The sequence below is a fragment of the Physeter macrocephalus genome, chromosome 16 (genome assembly GCF_002837175.3).
Source record: "Physeter macrocephalus isolate SW-GA chromosome 16, ASM283717v5, whole genome shotgun sequence".
In the NCBI taxonomy this organism is placed as follows: domain Eukaryota; kingdom Metazoa; phylum Chordata; class Mammalia; order Artiodactyla; family Physeteridae; genus Physeter; species Physeter macrocephalus.
This window is the reverse complement of record NC_041229.1, coordinates 78,825,584-78,834,400: the sequence shown is the minus strand read 5'-3', so window position 1 is coordinate 78,834,400 and position 8,817 is coordinate 78,825,584. Positions and strand designations below refer to the sequence as shown.

The 8,817-nt window shown below is 35.2% G+C and overlaps 1 pseudogene; it reads right to left on the bottom strand.

Moving 5' to 3' along the window:
- Positions 1-408: 408 nt before the first annotated feature.
- On the bottom strand, positions 409-6,491 carry LOC102973868 (NEDD8-activating enzyme E1 regulatory subunit-like; annotated as a pseudogene).
- Positions 6,492-8,817: the final 2,326 nt, after the last annotated feature.

Sequence of the window (8,817 nt, the reverse complement as noted above, 5' to 3'; positions counted from 1 at the left end):
CAAGTGAGGATGGGATCCAAAAAGTCAAGCAAAGACAGAGTGATTCAAGGAAGAAAAGTGATCATTTCTCCTTTTCCCCCACCATTATCAAATTCCCTCATTAGGAATGTGGGCTTCAGGTTTTCATCCAAATTGTTTACTCTTTATTATGATAAAGAGTATAGGATAGTACCAGTCCTTTGTGTGTCATTAGATGGCACAATAACTTGAAATACATTTTTTTCTTTTTACAAGTGAGAAAAAGGATTATTAAGAAAACAACAATTTAGGAGTTTTCCCTTTGAATTTTATAGACTTGAGCACAATCTGAAGACAATTATAATTTTGGTTATTAACACAGTGCACTGGGTGCTTATTTCATAATGAGGCAGTTCCTGAAGTTTATGACATGCAGATATAAGTAGGTTATTAAAAATGGCAATGTTCGGTGGTAACTGTTGTAACCTGTTGGGCAGCAGTAATCACGTGTGGCTCAGCAGTTCCATAACAGCACAATTTGTGGACATAATCATCTTTCACCATTACAGATAACCTATATTCCTAAAGGTAACCAGTGAGACAAGACTTTCCTATGTTTTCTTCAACCTAATAGATACCCCTGGATGTCTACTATGTCCTTTATGAAATCCGTCAACAGCCCATGACATTAAGTACAGTACTATCTCGTTATCTGGAATGTTCATACTGGAAATGATTCCATCTTTATTAATTGTGTCCAAACCACATTTTTTAGTTAAAGATCAACATCTACCAACTCCAAGAAATGAAGAATTACTGTAGAAAAATTTTAATTCTTTCTCGGAAACAGCTTCCATTGCTTGGCCTATGGACTGCAGTACTTTGTCAACATAATCATTCACAGAAGAAGCATCTTTCTTCACTTTAACAGTGTAAACATTTTGCAGTTTTATATATACACACCAAAATCTGCAATCACATAGGAAGTTATGCCTCAAACAGGCATCTTTGGTCCTCCTTGGCCACACAGTCATTTAAGGCATAAGCTGAAATCCAAAAGGATGGTGTCTATTTGCTGATATTCAAGCAGCAATCATCATTAAATATATCTTCAATATTGATTGGAGTCTGAGTTATATTTATTGCTGTGTTTATATTTTTAATAGCTTCTTCAAAATTTGCTTCTGGAGCCCCAATTTCATTCTTTAGAACCCCTTATCTAATCACATATCTAAAGTCCTCTTTTTCTTTATACATTTTAGGTGTTCATCCATTTGTTTCACTGTTCCACTGTGCTAAATATTTAGCGATGATTATAATCTATGGAGTGTGGCTATGGACTTTTTCCCCCCATATGATCCAAATCATAAGACTGAAAATGTTCTCTCAGCTCAGGAAATGGTTTATCCAGTTGTAGATCTTCCAGTGCACCATCTGGGTAAAATTCCATTATCTGGATGTTCTTTTAGAATGATCCTCCTATAGCCAACTAGCCGTATATCCTCTACAGATTAAAAGAGCCATTTAAGAACTCCAGAGGACATCAGCCAAAGGTAGTAATGTACTTTCGGGGAGCCTAGCTGCAACCATAGTAGTAAAGCTACAGGAAAAAGAAAAGTCATTGTTAAGAAGATTTTCTAAATTCACTTCCACAAACTTTCAGACCCATTGTCATTTAATTGTTATAAGAATTCCATGACAACTTGATCTTGGTTCTTGCTTATATTGCTTCTTTGTAAGAAAAAATGTTTTCTACATCTCTGCTTATCTGATATCCATCAATAATTGTAAATGAATCAGTACTGAGAGTACCAAGTTCTTAAGAATTGCGGTTCCTGTGGTTGTTGCATTTATTAGGCAAACATGAGCAGACACTAATTACTCCATGATTACTCCATAATCTTGCCCATGATTACTCCATAAACTCAGTAACCCTGTCCCCCAGAAAAAAGCCAAGACCCTGCAAAGTGCCACAATCACCTCCTGCAGTATTTTTTTAAATCAGAAACGCTTTTCTTTTTTTCCAGCTTTATTGAGATGTAATTGACATATAACATTGTATAAGTTTAAGGTGTACAGCATGTTGATTTGATACAGTGAAATCCATTTTTAATATTTTAATGCAGTACAGGGTAATATAGAAATGAAATTTCACTGTGAACATTTCTGTCCATATGTTTGGTTATTCCATTGATATTGAATGTTTCCTTGATATTCTTGTTTACTGAGCCCCACGGGTGAGAAAGAAAGGTCCCAAAGGGATAAGAATAAACTAGTTATCTTGGGGAAAAAAAAAAAAAAAAACCTCTTCAATTCTGATTTCATTTTAAGACCATTTTGTAATAGATAATGAAATCTCCAGTATAAACTGTGTAAACTCTCTAAACTACAAAGAATCTTCAACTTATATCTTTGTCATGTAGTCATTTGGCAGTTGGCATTAGGCTATGATAAAGCAATCATATTGCTACTGGCGGACGCGCAACCACTGCGCCACCAGGGAAGCCCCCTGCAGTATTTTTTTAAATCAGAAACGCTTTTCTTTTTTTCCAGCTTTATTAAGATGTAATTGACATATAACATTGTATAAGTTTAAGGTGTACAGCATGTTGATTTGATACAGTGAAATCCATTTTTAATATTTTAATGCAGTACAGGGTAATATAGAAATGAAACCATCTGGGTAAAATTCCATTATCTGGATGTTCTTTTAGAATGATCCTCCTATAGCCAACTAGCCGTATATCCTCTACAGATTAAAAGAGCCATTTAAGAACTCCAGAGGACATCAGCCAAAGGTAGTAATGTACTTTCGGGGAGCCTAGCTGCAACCATAGTAGTAAAGCTACAGGAAAAAGAAAAGTCATTGTTAAGAAGATTTTCTAAATTCACTTCCACAAACTTTCAGACCCATTGTCATTTAATTGTTATAAGAATTCCATGACAACTTGATCTTGGTTCTTGCTTATATTGCTTCTTTGTAAGAAAAAATGTTTTCTACATCTCTGCTTATCTGATATCCATCAATAATTGTAAATGAATCAGTACTGAGAGTACCAAGTTCTTAAGAATTGCGGTTCCTGTGGTTGTTGCATTTATTAGGCAAACATGAGCAGACACTAATTACTCCATGATTACTCCATAATCTTGCCCATGATTACTCCATAAACTCAGTAACCCTGTCCCCCAGAAAAAAGCCAAGACCCTGCAAAGTGCCACAATCACCTCCTGCAGTATTTTTTTAAATCAGAAACGCTTTTCTTTTTTTCCAGCTTTATTGAGATGTAATTGACATATAACATTGTATAAGTTTAAGGTGTACAGCATGTTGATTTGATACAGTGAAATCCATTTTTAATATTTTAATGCAGTACAGGGTAATATAGAAATGAAATTTCACTGTGAACATTTCTGTCCATATGTTTGGTTATTCCATTGATATTGAATGTTTCCTTGATATTCTTGTTTACTGAGCCCCACGGGTGAGAAAGAAAGGTCCCAAAGGGATAAGAATAAACTAGTTATCTTGGGGAAAAAAAAAAAAAAAAACCTCTTCAATTCTGATTTCATTTTAAGACCATTTTGTAATAGATAATGAAATCTCCAGTATAAACTGTGTAAACTCTCTAAACTACAAAGAATCTTCAACTTATATCTTTGTCATGTAGTCATTTGGCAGTTGGCATTAGGCTATGATAAAGCAATCATATTGCTACTTGTTCATTATCAATGCATGAATCATTATATCTGTAAATAAATATGATTTTTTTCACATTATCTTTTCCCTTTTTTATGTCTAGTGTTAGTAATATGTATAACATCTACAGTGTTTTGTATCATATAAGACAATATTGATGTAGGTACTGACAGACAATTCATCTTGTAAACAGGCAAAGTAAACTTACGGTATAGATAAATACACTATAGTACTATAAATGTATTTTGTCTTTCTTATGATTTCTTTAACAACATTTTATTTTCTCTAGCTTACTTTGCGGTAAGAATTCATATATAAAGCATATAACATACAAAATATGTGTTAATTGACTGTTTATGTTATGTGGCTTCCAGTCAACAGTAGGCTATTACTAGTTAAGTTTTGGGGGAGTCAAAAGTTATCCTTGGATTTTCGACTGTGCAGGGGATTCATGCCCCTAACCCCTGAGTTCAAGGGTCAACTGTACTTGCATAATTTAGAATGGAAATGTGTTCATATATCCATTATATTAAAACCAAATGTCCTTGTTAAAATGGTGACATTAGTGAATCTCTATTATTTTTATAATTTTATCACAAATTCAGTGCCATGAATTTAAATAAAAGGAATATGAAAAAAACATCAGTTTTTAGTTCTCACAACCAATGTCACTTATTTTGGCTGGAAGTATTTTCTCTACTGTGTTTTGTCCATATTGAGAGAAATTTTTAAAATCATCACAGATAATAACCAGTTTAATCAGGAATTCAGCTTTAGGCATTTTAAAGAAAATTAAATTGGATTTCTTAGTATTTTGTTATTTGTCCTTGGTGCATAAATTTGACAAATCATTTTATTATCGTTTGTCTCAACAATATACACTTCCCAGAAAGTGGCACTTGCATATGTGGTGTGTGTAAAGAACCTCTTCTTTAATGGCTTCAAGGAGATACTTGCCTTTTTTTTTTTTTGATCAGTTTTGATCAGCTTTAAAAAACCCTCTTAAGTCAAGGAAATATGGGCTTATTTTCAGTCTCCAGGTGCTTTAACCGCCACTCTTCATAACCACCAATATATATCTTATATAATTAATCTCAATGTGCACTATCAAAATATATTAGCAAAATATAAAGGGGGGGAGTAATACTTCAGTTTCTGTCCCAGATTGAATATCAAACAGTATCACAGGATATATAGAGAGAAATTGTATGTAAATTTTGAATACCTAAGTGTTGTAATAGATGTGTTCCTTGTGTGCTACATAGGAGAAGGATATCTGTGTCCTGCAAACAGGATGGTGGGCATGTTGAGTTCTGTATTCTGGAGTGGTGTTGAATTTTTACTGGTGTATCTGCCTTATTGCCCTATATCTGTGTAATAATGATGAAATATAATTTTTAGTGTGAAGAAGTGGGTCCTGTCTAAAACCAGGGTGTGTTCTGTGAGCAAGTCAGGAATGTTACACATATATGTGCACAACTGAAGAAAGAAAGCATGCAATAAAAATTAAACTTGGTATCTCATCAGTTTACTCCATCCCGATTATTTTATATTTGGTCTTCAGTAAGTGATTATTAGAGCAGCCCTGGACTAGCAGATGCCTCCCCACTCTGATGGTCTATGATGTACAGTACCCTGGTATTTCCCTTGAATGCCCTACTCCTAGTAAACCCCATAGAGGTTTTCAGTAGAGACTTGAATTGGCCTTTCTTTCAATATGTTCCCTTTCCTGTATTGCCCCATCATGTAATATTATTTTAATTTCTTTACTACAATATTAATTTTATATTTCATTTAACTTTTTTTTTGGTTATCTCTACCATAAGAATGTAAACTCTCTGAGGGTACAGAATGCATTTGTCTTGTTTTCTTCTGTATTCCTTGAGCCAAGGATGATAATTGGCATATAATTAACACCAGCTATTATTTTGGAATGATCAGACAAGTCTGTTGAATACTAGATACTTACAATAAGTAACTGGCAGAACCAGGATTCAAATAAATACAGTTCCTCTGGAGCCAAGACCTCTTCTTGGTATTCTGTAAATCATGACCTCATAACTCAAGGTTATTGACTTTCCCTTATCCTAATTCACACTCTCCAAATGCCAAATTGTCATACCGGTTTTGAACAAACCCAGCCCTGTAGGGGTGAGGAATTACTAGGAGTTTTCATGTTTAAGGTAGAGGCACATTCTATGAGTAGATCTGAGTCTGAGCAGGGAAGGCATGTATTCTTTGAGCTTTGCTAGTTTATAACCCAGATTAGACAGTGCCAGACTCACAGAGGGGCACCCATCTCTTCACTGACACTCTAAACCGCTGTGATCCTTGAATTCTCCTGGGCTGGGCCTGAGTTCAGCTCTTGGGAAATATGCCCTCAAACAAAAAGTTACTGAGCACCTTTAAAGACTTTTATGCAATTATAAGCTTAATATCAGATGTTAAAATAGTTAACACAAGAATAACTTGAATTATTAAAGGTTGTGTGTAAAATTTTAAATTCTACTGACATACTAGAGTCTGCAGATAACATCTGGAGAACTGAGTTTTTCTTTCATGCAAATACTTATTAAAGACACACTATTTTCTAGGCAGTGCTCCAGCACTGAGAAAGGTGTACAGTTGTTATTACTGTACTACACATAATGATATATCAATTACATTGACCAAGCAATCATTTCCTCCTTCACAAGGGAAAAATATAAACACATGATTTGTTTGTTTTGAGTTTGCAAAGTTTCAATAGGATATCTCTGGTATATAATACATTGATTTTATTGATAATTAGTCTCACAACACTATTAGAAAAACTGCCAAGTTATTTACACTCCATTTTGTTGATCTGCAATTTCATTGATTAAGTGCAAAGAGGGACATGAATCAGATTGTTCATATCTGTTTTCTAGGTTCAGACCTTCCAGTGAAGTTACTAATACACAGTCACATTAAATAAAGTTTTCTGCTTCATAGAATGCATTAAGGCATCTGGACGACAACTTGGATGAACTCTTAAGTTCTTTTCCATGTTATCTTACTTTCGAATTCATTTTCAGTCTCCCCAAAATACTAATTTATTTCTAGTTTGAACTCCAGATCTCATGATCTTTCTTACTTCTCTATTCATACCCATACCCCAAACAGCCAGTTACCAAATATTATCAATTTTGGAAATATATTCCAATTCCTTATTTTTTCACGGTTCTCACTTCTAATGTTCCAATTTCAACTGAAGTCCTAACTTGCATCCAGGTTTGTCTCTTCCCCAAACACTCCCACAATATTTTTGAATTACCCTTTTTAGAACAGGGATCAAAAGCTTCTTATTGATTTATATCACGTCTAAAGAAATAAAATCAAAGCGCTTGTGCAGCAAGGCATCCAAGGACATTGGTGGCCTGCTCCAACCTAACTTTGTAGTCTCATATCCTGTCCCTTTCCTGTGACTCCTTCAGCTTGTAATCCCAGCCCTGCCCCTCACACACATTCTAGGCTTTCCTTAAAATGACACACATTTTCACATAGTTCCTTTAATGTGACATACCATTCTTTCTATCATTTCTTTCAGACTCTACTTTATTAATCTCTACTCATACCTCAAAACCAATATCTCATTCTGGTTCTCTGCTAAGCAACTTTATATAAAACTCCATGGGGAGGGCTTCCCTGGTGGCGCAGTGGTTGAGAGTCCGCCTGCCGATGCAGGGCACGCGGGTTCGTGCCCTGGTCCGGGAAGATCCCACATGCCGCGGAGCGGCTGGGCCTGTGAGCCATGGCCACTGAGCCTGCGCGTCCGGAGCCTGTGCTCCGCAACGGGAGAGGCCACAACAGTGAGAGGCCCGCCTACCAACAACAACAAACAAACAAACAAAAACTCCATGGGAGAAACTTATTATGCTACTGTGTGTATTAATGTATTCAAGGTTTCCATGCTTTTTAAAAAGGGTTTCTTCCTTTCGTTTATCTCACCGTGCTGAAAGCTCCTTGAGGGTATACACAAAGAATTATTCTTTTCTTGTGATTCCACGAAAACATGAGAAGGCCTAGACTATATAAAACACTAAATAAATGTCAAATGAGTGAATTAGACCCATTTTCTTTCTCGTTTTCCTTCAAACATCCACCATCTCTGGTGAATTAAATTTATGATTAATTTTAATTTAATACCTGTCTAGAAAGCAAAGAATATAGCTCTCATTTTTTACACCTAACATCATCTCCTCAGCTTTATTAACGTTTCAAAGAAAAAAATCTTCACTGTGGGAACATTTTTACTAGAAGAAGATCTAAGTGTAAAGCAACTCTGAAACTTAACTTTGTAATAGACATAGTTGTTCATAAAAAGTTACTGTTCTGAAATAAGTCATTGCAAGGAGAAAAAAAAATCTCTTATTGAAATTTGGAAGATGAAAGAAAATCTGGCTTTTGGGAAGGTGATATGAATCAGATTAACAAAAGAAGCACATTATATGCCGTAAAGGTTTTATGTGCTATAAAATGTGAAGAGTAATTCAAAGTTGTGAATTGACACAGACAAAATTCTAAAGAAACCCAGAAAAGTTTTAAACCCTAGTCATCCCTATAAATTTACATTCCACTAAGAGTTTCTATGCATATATCTCAAAAGATAGGTCCAGTGACTAAATTGGTTGGATATTCTAGGCATTTAGTGTTTGGGTATTTGAGATATGAGGCAACTACTAACTCACCTATCATCCTTGATAAGAACATTTTTTTAACTCTCTCATCTAGAAATATGGTACCACTTTTCACTCACGGTTAGTCATTATCTCCCCATCAACAGAAAAATATAAATTAAAATGTCTTAATGAATAAAGAAACCTCTTCAAAAATGTATTCTCACCACTGTTGAGAAGCAGTTCTCTCCAAGACATTTCTACATTACCTTATGACGGAGTTTGTTCACAAGGAGGTTTGCATAGCAGACAGCTGTGGAAACTAGAGGTAGTTTCTTCTTCTTGGTCAGAAGGCAGATATACTTCTGAACTAGGATAATAAAGATAATGCCTCCCTGCCAGGCAAAGGTTGTTCAGGTTTCTCTTTATAAAAATGGGGGTGTGGGGTTACAAAGCTTGGATTCCTCAGTTGTATTATAGATCCACTGTGCATTGTTCACCTGGGCCTGCTTCCTATCTTCCCCA